Source organism: Silene latifolia, chromosome 1, assembly GCF_048544455.1.
Source record: "Silene latifolia isolate original U9 population chromosome 1, ASM4854445v1, whole genome shotgun sequence".
In the NCBI taxonomy this organism is placed as follows: Eukaryota; Viridiplantae; Streptophyta; class Magnoliopsida; order Caryophyllales; family Caryophyllaceae; genus Silene; species Silene latifolia.
In genome coordinates, this window is record NC_133526.1 from 112,866,743 (window position 1) to 112,879,851 (window position 13,109).

Below are 13,109 nucleotides of genomic sequence, written 5' to 3' on the forward strand. Positions count from 1 at the left end.
AGAAATTGGTGTAAGCACTAAAAGACTCTACTCTATCCCAACAAACTGGTAACCCTAATAATCAAAGAGGTTACCCTTAGAATCATGAACTTACCTATCCAAATAGGGACACGGGATAGAGAACTGCTTAATCGGATGCATAACTGCTTCTAAGGAGATCCTGGAAAAAGAGAAGAAATGAGAAGAAGGAATTTGGGGATGATTGAGGAAGAAGATGAGTCACAGTAGTGTTGTGTTTCGCCTGATTTTATTGCTCTTCTTTTTGTTGTTGTCTGAGTGGAGACGGGTCTGCTTAGATTAGGCCTGTTTTGTTGTTTTTTGTTTTAGGTCGAGTATCTTGGGTTGGGTCTTTTGGGCCACTAGTATACTTGATGTATGGTGACTTTTTTTTCCTTAATATACTTACATTTTAACGAAAAAAAAAAAAAGAATTACAATAAGATACGTATTATAACTCACAAAATCATTCGTTCAAATTTAAGGTATTAATTAACTTGTATCGCCATACAATTAATTAATTAGTCATTAAGAATGTTTCCCTAGAGGTATGACCTTAAGAGTTCAACTGATCACCACCGTCATACGACAGTAATATCAAACTTTATTCAGCCAATCATTACCGATTAATGTGGATCAGTTGACAATAAAATGTTACTTTCCCTTTAGTATTCTTAATATGAGATTTAAACATGTGATCATATTATTATCGAGGACACATACTCCAACAGAAGTAAGTTGGGAAAACGTTGATCAAAGTTATGGGACATGAAAATAAGGAATCATGGAAAGGCACGATAACATCATGAGAGGCGGTGAGCTAATTGTTATATAGGAGTTCAGGACGACATGCTAGCCGTGAGTTTCTAGGTATTAAGGGGGTAAAGAGCTGGCAGAGTGTTTGCATGATATGAGATTTTGGTGGAGAGTTAGGTGACGATATAATAAAGGATAGAATTGGAAATAATGTTGAGATAAATTTTGTTGATGAATTTGATGTTCATTATTCGGGATGACAACCAAAGAGAGGAAATGAATTGTTATATTAAGACATGATAGTAAGAGAGTGGTCACATGAAGGATGGTGGTGCCGTAGTGTTATCACTAGTGGTCGAGGATGATGTCACATAGGGAAGTTAGTTGTCCTAAAGAGGATGATTTTGTGGAGACAGATTGGTATGTATGGTTGTGAGGGAGTATAAGATGTGCATATAGGAGGTGTCTTCTAGTAGTTGGGTACTGACGATATGGTTACGTTCGTCGAGTGTTGATAATTATGCGAGTGAGAGGATATGTTGTGAAGGGCATCTGAGTTAAGTTCGGACGAGAGGTATTCTTTATCAAGTGGTAACTTACGCGATCAGGATTGGCTAGTTAGATTCGATTATGGTTCCATGAGGTGTGTAAATCCTTGTGTGAGGTCCTGACCTCACGAGTAATGGTATGGTGTGATAGTTATGAGTCGTTATATGTGTGTTCCGCGTCATATGTTATACTTGTATGTGTATGTATGATATCTGTAAGTAATAGTGTGAGGTTCTGGCCTCAAGAGTCATAGCATGGATGATATTCATAAGGTTATTATCTGTTATTCCGTGTAATATACTGCTCTGTGATCTAGTAAAGCGGTTTTGATAAAGTCTTCTGGTCAAGAAAGTGGTACTGAGTCGGTGTTATGAGATTGTTAAAGTTGCGATGACTATCGATGTAGTTGTTGTGCACTGGGCATGGTAATTCGTGTTGTGATACGAGTATTTTCGTGTTGTCATAGATTATTGTTTGTTTACTGCTATTTCCTGTCAGTGTCGGTCGGGGCATATAAACCGTTGTTTGGTTTCCCGATGTGTCTTACCAGTGTCGGTATGGGTATGGTTCATTTTGTTTTTATAGAGTATGATATGAAAGAGAGTTGGGTATGGTTCTGTTGTTGTCATGGTATAGTAATAATTTGTTAATGGGACATAGTTCTGAGAGGTTGTTTGAGTACTTTTGATCCTGTTTTAGATGAGGTATTGGTGGACATAGTTGTGGCAAGAGAATTGTGAAGCATGCGTGGTATTGAACTGGAACTACATGTGGTTTAGCACCTTTTCTTGGAACAGTGAGTACGGAGTTTTGGGACTTAGTATCATGTCAAGTTAAGGGTGACTTTTGTGGTAATAAAAGAGATGAACTTGGGAACTAATGTAAGTTTGTGTAACAATTGGGAAGCGTGAGTTATGATCGTGGAGTTGAGTGTATATGTATATAGAAGTATGTCGTGTTGCGGTAATTTTGAAGAGAAGGAGTAGTGATTATAATGAGGATTTTATGATATAGGTTATGTGGGTGCAGAATAATTGGAGGCACGAGAACTGTTAGAAAAAGAGAGCCCTGGATATAGGAATGGTTATAGGTGTTGAGATTATAGTGGGTTATTGTTGACATGCGGTGGTAATGAGGTTTATGGGAGGTATAGAAAAGGACCTAATATTTGTGAGTTACGAGGACGTAACATTTATCTTAAGAGGAGTAGGATGCGACAAGAGAGTTTGATGGCCAGACAGGTTGCAATTGGATGTTTGTGTGTTGGTGTAGAATAAGGATGGATTGTGTGATGGTCGATTTTATTACAGGTAGTGGCAGTGTTTGTAGTAGTATGATGTTTATGTATGTGAGTAAACTTCGAGGACGAAGTTCATTTTAAGGGTGGTAGAATGTAACATTCCGTTTTGGTGGATGATCTTGTCTGGTGGATTGTCTTGTTATTGAGTTTGCTAGTGAGCGTTATAGAAGTGAGACAGAGTTGGCAACATTTATGTTGTGGGTATTTGATAGTACTATGAAGTTAGTATTGAGAGACTATACTGTAGTTGGGACGATATCATGAGACATGTTGTGGAAGTAAGCGTGGTTGATAGACTTAGCGTTCGGTGTCCATGTTTTATAGGTTGGGTTTAAACTTCGGGGACGAAGTTATTTTTAAGGAGGGAAGATTGTAATACCACAGTTTTCCTAAGTCTGTTACTCGGCCGAATATGGCTTACTCGGCCGAGTAAGTGTGTCGTGTGTTTCTGGATAGCTTTCTGCCCCGGAATACTCGGGCGAGTATGGGAATACTCGACCGAGTAAGGGGTACTCGGCCGAGTATAAGTTATACTCGACCGAGTATCCGGTCTGACGGGTGTTATTTCCGCGGTTTTGATTAAAATGATTAGAGATTATATATAATCGTTTGTCAGTTTCTAAAATCATTTCTCCCCAAAACATAAACTACGTTTCATTCTCCTCTAATCATCTTCATCAATTCCAAGGCAAAGGTCGTCGATTGTTGGTTCTAGCATCTCATTCCGTGTCAATCGCCGTAGTAAGTGTCTTATCCTTGTTGATCTATTGTCGTTCTTATAAGTTAACAAACCCTAATTTGGGTTAATTTGGGGGTTTAGGGTTTTGGTCATCGTATGTGTTGTTGATTGTTGATTATCGTTGTTGTAGGTGATGGTGTGTTACTAGTTATGCATTTGTATGATTGGTTGCGACATAGCATATTGCGAAAAGGTAGGGTTTCCCTACACAGTTCATGTTTAATTGATTTGAGATTTCTTTGTTCTGTATACGTTTGTTGTCTGCTGATCATCGTTGGAGTGTTGGTGTGGTGATGGTGATGGTGTTGTGATGATTGTGGTGGAGTCACTTGCGGGAGTGGCTTCACACCCTAGTTCGTCCTCCGTGGAACCCACCATGGGAGGGGATGTGCACATTAAGGGACAGGGATATCGCTCGTTGATGAGCGGGACTTAGGTGGGGATTGGTTGCGGTCCCCCACTGGCGGCAAGGATTACCTGTTGCGATGGGTAATCTTGCAGGGCTACACACTTCGGTGTGTAGTCGGTTACTGTGTGAGATCGGGAGACCGGAGGTGGAGGATGGTCAGCTGGTTGCTTACTGTATCTGTCTTACTCTGATTATTCAGTAACTGACCCCGTTGTGTTTTGTAAAATCTGTGGTGATCCATTCACGGATGGTGAGCAGATTGTGACAGGTGATGCAGTCGATGAGCTTTAGGGCAGTCATGGGGAGTCACCACGCAAACTTAGTTATCACTGTCAAGAGTTCTAGTTGTCATTTTATAGTTGTTTGTTTTTGGATAGTTCTTTATGTCGGATTTTGAGATTATGTAAACTTTACTTTATCGTACTTTAATAAATGTGTTTTGGGTTGTTTCTTTTGATATATACTAACCTCGGGCAACCGAGATGGTAACAGCCTTTCATGCTAGGGTAGTCCTTGGAAAGTTACCTTGGTATGAGTGGGTGTTACAGTAACTGTCTGACCGGAATTATCTACCGTAGATACCTTCCGAGCGTGGCCACACATTTTCAGTTCACTACTCCTCGAGTGGCCCTGAGATTATTAAATAACCCTGACAAGGGGGTGGACAATTCCTATCGCACTATTCCCTTTGTTTAGCCACAACACATCATGACCCGAAAGATTCCCATTAGACCTCATTTACGAAAATCGTAGAGCATAATTTAACGTCACTCAAAAACTGTGCCAATTGGGTGAACAGTGTCTAGTCAATGAATTGACTTAAAAGAATACTATAGTAGCTCTCGCCACGACCAGGCTATATGAATTACCAGAACTCTATAAGCGGTCACAGCCCGACAAAGTGTCTCTTACAGTCTGTCTATGTGATCGACTAGTCATCTCTTATAACCCTATGGCACTTGAACTTGCCATCAATCGACTCATAATCTAGTCACTTAGAGACGTCACCTCATATAAGTAACCAGGGGCAATTACTATGTTAATCCAGTTCACTTTAATAGGGTCCAATATTGTCTCAATAACCTATTTTGATAAAACAAGGTAATAAAATAAAATAAAAGAGTTTAAAATGAAACTCAAACGATAAATGCAATTATCATATATGAATAATCAATACATTATCATTACTTCATATCTCATAATCTAATACAAATTAGGCATACGTTTAAGACCCATGGAAGCTACATGTCGGTCATGCGTAGCCTGAGGTAGAATCTTGGTTAGAGGATCTGCAATATTATCATCTGTTCTAACCTTACAAATCTCTATTTCTTTCCTTTCAATGTAATAGCTAATCATATGAAATTTTCTGGGTACATGTCTAGACTTATTGCTAGACTTGGGTTCTTTAGCTTGAAAGATGGCCGCTTTATTATCACAATAAAGTGTGATAGGATCTTTGGCGGAAGGGACTACCCTTAGTCCTTCTAAGAATTGCCTAATCCATACAGCTTCTTTGGCAGCTTCAGATGCTGCAATGTACTCAGCCTCCGTTGTAGAATTCGCAACAACTGGTTCTTTGAAACTTCTCCAACTAACGGCACCACCATTGATCATAAAAACAAAGCCAGCCTGGGACTTTAAATCATCCTTGTCAGTTTGGAAGCTCGAGTCGGTGTAACCCTTCACACTTAGCTCGGCATCACTTCCAAACACCAAGAATAAATCCTTAGTCCTTCTCATGTACTTAAGGATATTCTTGACGGCTGCCCAGTGACTCTCACCTGGTTTGGCTTGATATATACCTGTCATGCTTAAAGCATATGAAACATCGGGACGAGTGCATATCATGGCATATATGATTGATCCAACAGCGGAAGCATAAGGGATCAATTTCATGCGTTCAACATCTTCAGGCTCAGTGGGTGACTGAGACTTGCTCAAGGTAATTCCACTACCCATTGGAATCAAACCACTTTTGGATTTTTCCATGTTGAAACGTCGAAGAATCTTATCAACATAAGATTCTTGACTTAATGCCAATATCCTTTTCGATCTATCTCTATAGATTCGGATACCTAATATGCGTTGTGCTTCTCCTAAATATTTCATCTGGAAATGATTTCCCAACCACCCTTTGACAGTGGTAAGCATAGGTACATCATTTCCAATGAGTAGTATGCCATCCACAGACTACATAAGGAAGACGACATTGCTCCCACTGAATTGTATGTATAAACAAGGTTCCTCGACACTTCGGGTGAAACCATTCTCTTTTATCACATGATTGAAATGATGATTCTAACTTCTTGATGCTTGCTTATGACCATAAATGGATCGCTTAAGCTTTCATACTTTGTTAGGATTTTTCGGATTTACAAAACCCTCTGGTTGCAACATGTACACTTCCTCCTCTAAATACCCATTTAAGAAGGCGGTTTTGACATCCATTTGCCATATTTCAGAATCATGAAATGTGGCAATCGCTAACATAATCCGAATAGATCTAAGCATGGCCATGGGGGCAAAAGTTTCATCATAGTGTAAACCATGAATTTGGGTGAAACCTTTCGCCACTAACCTTGCTTTGTAGACATCATCATGCCCTTCTATGCCATTCTTTATCTTAAAGATCCATTTGTATTGGAGCGGTTTTACACCTTGAGGCAAATCAACCAAGTCCGAAACTTGATTTTCATGCATAGAATTTATTTCGGATTGCATGGCTTCTTGCCATAAAGTTGAATTTGGACTAGAGATTGCGGCTTTGTAGGTTGCAGGTTCGTCACTTTCTAAAAGTAACACGTCTAATTTGCCATCTTCCTCGATAATACCTATGTATCTATCAGGTTGGCGACTGACTCTCCCTGACCTCCTAGGTTCGGAAGGAACAACGTTCGGGTTAGATGAGGAAGGAACATCTTGTTGCATCCTCTCTTCCGTTTGTGGCTCTTGAACTTCATCAAGTTCAAATTTTCTCCCACTCTGTCTTTTAGAATTAAACTCATTTTCTAAGAAGACTGCCTCACGAGCCACAAATACTTTGTTCTCGTGACAGATGTTGAAGTAAAAGCCATATGTTTCCTTGGATAACCTACAAATGTACACTTTTAAGATCTTGGGGCTAGCTTATTGTCAGTCTTAACTTTGACATGAGCATCACAACCCCAAATTTTAAGGTAAGACAAATTAGGGACGTTCCCTTTCCACATTTCATATGGAGTCTTCTCGGTTGCTTTAGTTTGGCTATGATTGAGTGAGTGAACGGCCGATTGAAGAGCAAATCCCAAAAAGAAATCAGGTAAATCAGAATGACACATCATAGATCGAACCATATCATGTAAGGTTCGATTTCTCCTCTCGGCAACACCATTTAGTTGTGGCGTACCAGGTGGAGTGAGTTGTGACACAATGCTACATCCCTTTAAGTGTGAATAAAATTCATTACTAAGATACTCACCACCACGATTGGATCGAAGTGCTTTAATCTTTTTGTTCAATTGGTTCTCTACTTCGTTTTGAAATTCCTTGAATTTAACAAAAACTTCACTTTTAAACTTCATTAAGTAGACATACCCATATCTACTTAAGTCATCGGTAAAAGTGACGAAATAGTCATAATTTCCTCTAGCGGCAATAGTCATTGGTCCACATACATCGGTATGTATTAGACCCAATAAATCATTCGCTCGTGTGCCTTTACTACTAAAAGGATTACGAGTCATTTTCCCTAGAAGACATGATTCGTATATACCAAATGATTGAAAATCAAATAATTTAATTACACCAATCGTCACTAGTCTTTTAATGCGCTTTTCATTTATGTGACCTAATCGACAATGCCAAATGTATGATTCATTTGGGTCACTTGTTTTGAGTCTTTTTGATTGCATGTTATAGATATCTTTGGTTGAGCTAGAAGTTTCAAGAACATAAATGCCATTAATTGATGTGCCTTGGCCTATGGCCAAGTCATTTCTAGAAATTACACAACATTTGTTCTTAATAGCAAAAGAAAAACCCTCCATGTCTAACATGGCAACGGAAATGATGTTCTTGGATAAAGAAGGTACAAAATAACAATTATGTAAGTACAACTCAAAGCCATTAGCTAAAACAAGTACATAAGTCCTTTTTGAAGTGGCGGCTACCCTAGCTCCATTTCCAAGTCGGAGATCCACATCACCCTTGTTTAGCTTTTCCATATCTCTTTTTTTTTTTTTTTTTGGTGAAATGTGAGAAATATATTAACATGAAAAATATAATTACATTATGGTGATCATACAAAAGATATCATTCTATAAGACGCATTTTAGTCAACCAATCTCGTTCTGCAAGAGTCATCACTGTTCTTTCCCGGGTTCGAACTCTTGATCTCATATTCTCCAATATAGCACCTGCCACCCTTTCAGGCCTAAGCAAAATCATCTCATTCCTACTTCTATTTCTCTGCTGCCATACCTGGTACATCAAGCTCATCACTATGGCATTTTGTACTCCCTTCTGAAGCCCCGTGCCTGTTCTACTACCGCACCACTCAACCAAATCTCGATAGGGAATGTCCAGGCAAAGTTCTGTTCAGCTCCAACACCACTCTTCTACTGTAAGGGCACTCACAGAACAAGTGCTCAATTGTTTCATCAGCTATGCCACACAGGTAGCATTTCTCCTCAATGATCACCCCAAACCTGACTAGCCTCTCTACTGTATTCAGTGCCTTATGAGCAACCATCCATCCCATAAATTGATGTTTAGGGAATATCCATCCATTCCAAACTGCCATATCCCACTTAATTCTTGGCCTTGTACCTCTGAAGCAGTCATAGCAACCAGCAGGGGAGTACCCTCCTGGTTGAACACTCCACTCTCCATTGACATAACCATTCCTCATTTCTTCCTTAACCTTGCATATTTTCCTCCATACCCAACTTGAGTTCGAACTAGGCTTGTATTCCATCCACTCCTGACCCTTAAGATAGTTACTTTGCACCCAGTTAACCCAGATAGAGTCTCTTTGTGTAGCAACCCAGTCCACCAGTCTTCCTACCATTGCCTTGTTCCAAGATTCCTGGTCTTTGATCCCCAAACCACCTTCCTCCTTAGGTCTGGAAATTGTGTCCCATCCCACTAGGGGAGCCCTCCTGTAGTCTGCTGAGTTATCCCAGAGGAAATTCCTACAAACTGCTTCAATCCTTTTGATGATTCCTTTGGGGAGAACAAACATAGATGCCCAGTAAGAGTGTAAAGAATTAAGCACACTCTTTACTATGACTAACCTACCTGCATAAGAGAACTTTCTTGCCCCATACCCATGTATCCTTGCACATATTTTATCCACAAGACACTCACAATCTTGCTTCCTGAGTCTTGTAGTCTGGACTGGCATACCAAGATATTTAAAAAGGATGCTCCCTTCACTGAAACCTGATATCTGCAATATCTCAGATTTAAGTTGCTCAGGTACATTCCTGAAGTAGGCATTAGATTTTGAGGCACTAACTTGCAGTCCAGAAGCATTAGAAAATGTAGAAAATGACTGTAACAACAACATCATATAAGTGGCATCCCCCTTATTGAAGAGCATGACATCATCAGCAAACATAAGACTAGTGAGTCTTTGTTTCTTGCACATAGGATGGTAGTGAAAATCAGGCTTTGAGGAAGCATATTGCAAGGAACGAGTCAGGTACTCCATACACAATGTGAAAATCAAAGGGGAGAGAGGATCCCCCTGTCTTAAGCCCCTCTTCCTCTGGAAGTAGCCAAAAATTTCTCCATTTAAAGAGAGGGAGAAGGTAGTTGTAGTAATGCATTGAAGAATCATTGCTTTAAAATCAGATGGGAATTGGAGCTCCTCCAAAAGATTCTCAACAAAGCACTACTCTACAGTATCATATGCTTTCTGCAAATCTATTTTGAACATACATCTTGGTGAAGCATGAGTCCTTTCATTTAGCCTGATCAAATCTTGACAGATTAAGATGTTCTCTTGGATGCTTCTTTGCTGAATAAAAGCTCCCTGGTTCTGTCCTACAATGTGAGGTAACACTTCAGCTAGTCTGGAACAAAGCAGCTTTGAGATGACTTTGTAAACAACATTACAACAGGCAATTGGTCTGAATTGGAGCACACTTTTTGGCCTGTCACACTTAGGAATTAGTGTAACATTCGTGGAGTTAAACTGCCCTTGTTGTCCTTCATGTTGGTCTTTATCGATAGCATTACCAATATAGGGATTGAAAATCCCTTCAAACTCATCGTCCCAAAGACCACAAACTTCATCTACTTGATCACTAAATATCTCTTGAGTTGATGGAGATAACTCTCCCACTTTCTTGTCTTGGCCAATGAGGCCATCCTCTTCATTGCTTGACTTTGGTGAGCTTTTCAAGCTCTCTTTGTTACAATTCACTCGCTCTTTGAATGGAGCATCATCAATTTTCTTCTTCCATTGGAATTCCGATTTCTTCCTATCATCCTTCCGGCTATAATGATCAACCATAAAACATGGTTCATGCAAACGGGGAGCTCTCATGGTCTTGTCAAGATTGAAAGTTATGCTCTCATCTCCCACTTCTAGAGTGAGCTCTCCATGCTTCACATCAATCACCGCACCCGCGGTGTGTAAGAAAGGTCTTCCTAGAATGATTAGAATGTTGGAATCTTCTTCCATGTCAACAATGACAAAGTCCACCGGGATGAAAAATTTCCCAACTCTTACGGGAACGACTTCCCATATCCCTAATGGTGTCTTCGTCGATCTATCGGCCATTTGGAGTGTGATATTGGTGCATTTAAGCTCTCCCATCCCTAACCTTTTACTCACCGAGTACGGCATAACACTCACACTAGCCCCTAGATCACATAAGGCATTGTTGATCGTGGTGTCGCCAATGGTACACGGTATTGAGAAGCTTCCCGGATCTTTGAGTTTTGGAGGTGAACTCCCTTGAAGGATTGCACTACTCACCTTAGTGAAGGCGATAGTCTCAAGCTTCCGGATCGACTTCTTCTTTGTAAGGATGTCTTTCATGTACTTTGCGTAGGCCGGCACGTGATTGATTAATTCCGTGAAAGGAATCGAGACTTCCAAATTTTTCACAATTTCCATAAATTTTCCAAGTTGGTCATCAAATTTGGGCTTGGCTTGACGACTTGGAAAAGGAAGTCTAATCATAATGGGCTCCTTCTCCTTGACCTTGTCTTCATTTTTCTTTGAAATTTCTTCTTTTGATGGTTCTCCATCCTTGGAGTTTTGCATAATTTCTTCTTTGTCACTAGCTTCCATAACTTCATCCTCAACTTGCTTCTTCGGTGCTTCATACCTTCTACCACTTCTCAAGTGAATGGCACTAACCGTTTCATGTCTTGGGGGATTACTTTGAGGTGGTAATTGCCCCTTTTGTCTTTGTGAGCTTGAAGATGCTAGTTGAGTCAATTGGGTTTCCAACATTTTGGTGTGAGCTAGGATGTTGTTGATGGTGATTTCCTTTGCTTGACTATCCTTTTGCATTTGAGTGAAAAACTCTTGTTGATTCTTTTGCATTTGGAGGACTGATTTTTGAACATCAAAACCTTGGTCATTTTCTTGATTGTATGGAGTTTGATTTTGGTAACCTTGGTTTTGGTTGTAAAAGGGTCTTTGATTTTGGTTTCTCATGGGAGGTGGGGTGGATGTTGGTTGAGGGTTTTGAACATTTTGGCTTTTGTATGAGAGATTTGGATGGAATTTGGTGTTTTCATTGTAATAGTTTGAATAAGGGGTACCACTCTTGTATGCTTGAAAAGCATTCACTTGTTCATTTGTTCCCCTACATTCACTTTGGTCATGTCCCAAAGTTCCACAATTCTCACATATCCCACTTGGGATTAAGGAAGATGCCGTCATGGCATTAACATGATGCTTTGGTGATTTTGAGGCTTCTTCAAGTCTAGCCATAGCTTTTTCAAACTTCAAATTGATGGTATCAATGTGAGCACTAAGTTGAGCACCCAATTGAGTAATGGAGTCCACTTCATGCTTTCCTCCTCTAGTAGCCTTGCGAGGTCTACTATATTGTGAGTTATGGACCGCCATTTCCTCAATTTTGTTCCAAGTTTGATTGTCGTCAACTTCGGTGAACATTCCATTTGGTCCCATGTTGAGAATGTTCCTTGAATCTTCATAAAGACCGATCCAAAATTGTTGTACCAAGAACCACTCGCTAAGTCCATGGTGAGGACATGAGCGAAAAATTCCCTTGAATCGCTCCCAAGCTTCATACAAAGATTCTTCATCTCTTTGTTTAAAGCCCGTAATTTGAGCACTTAGCATGTTAGTCTTTTCCGGTGGATAGAACTTTTTGTAGAAAGCTAGAGCCAACTTCTTCCAAGAATCAATTCCGAGAGTAGCCTTATCAAGGCCTTTCAACCATTGTTTCGCGGTGCCAATTAGAGAAAAAGGAAATAAGACTCATCGAATTTGGTCTTGAGTTACACCGGTTTGAGAAATTGCATCACAATAGTCGCAAAAGGTCTCCATATAAGAGTGAGGGTCTTCACTAGGCATCCTCCCAAATTGGCTTCTTTCGACTAATTGGATAAATGCGGATTTGGCAATAAAATTTCCGGTTAGATGTTGTGGTGTGGGAGTACCATTGGGTAGGTTCTCCTCGGTTGGTACGGAATGTGATGAAAACATAGGCATTGTGGGTTGATTTTGTGTTGGATTTTGTGTTGGGTTCTCCTCACCTTCTCTTGCAAAAGGGTTGATGAACTCAATAGTATTTGGTTGAATATCTACAACCTCACCAATACCTCTCAAAGTTCTCCTACCAAGTCTTCTATTGGTTGTCAAAGTCCTTTCAATTTCGTGATCAAAGGGTAACAAGTTACCTTGTGATCTTCTAGACATGCAAAATATCAAACAACTCGAAAATAATTAGAACAAAACTTGAGGAGTTTTACTTCCTCAAGGCAAAGAAAGACACAACTAATAACAATACAAGAAAATCTAAATCAAGTTAACACCGTCCCCGGCAACAGCGCCATTTTTTGGTCGTGATCCCTCGTGGGGTTTAGTTTTCAGTACTTGTCGTTAGGAGCACCTAGACCAAAACACAATTTATAACTTCACCAACAACTCTACAATTAGTAAAGAGGCAAGTAAAGGTCGGATCCCAAGGGACGGGAATTGAGAAGAGATTTCTATTGCAACTAGTGGTGTCTAAGGGTGTCACAATTGGGGTTGAAGTAGAAGATCACTAAACTAAATAGCAATGAAAACAAACAAGCAAGATGAATTAAAAGGGATGTAAACAATCGATAAAAAAAACACTAGGGTGTCATGGGGTCATAGGGGATTCATGGGAATTGATCAT

General features: G+C 39.9%; 1 non-coding gene across 1 annotated transcript; it reads left to right on the forward strand.

Moving 5' to 3' along the window:
* The first annotated feature begins 11,957 nt into the window (after positions 1-11,957).
* LOC141625102 (small nucleolar RNA R71) lies at positions 11,958-12,064 on the forward strand. Its single transcript, XR_012534903.1, has one exon. It is a non-coding gene; the product is annotated as a small nucleolar RNA R71 (small nucleolar RNA).
* The last annotated feature ends 1,045 nt before the right edge of the window (positions 12,065-13,109 follow it).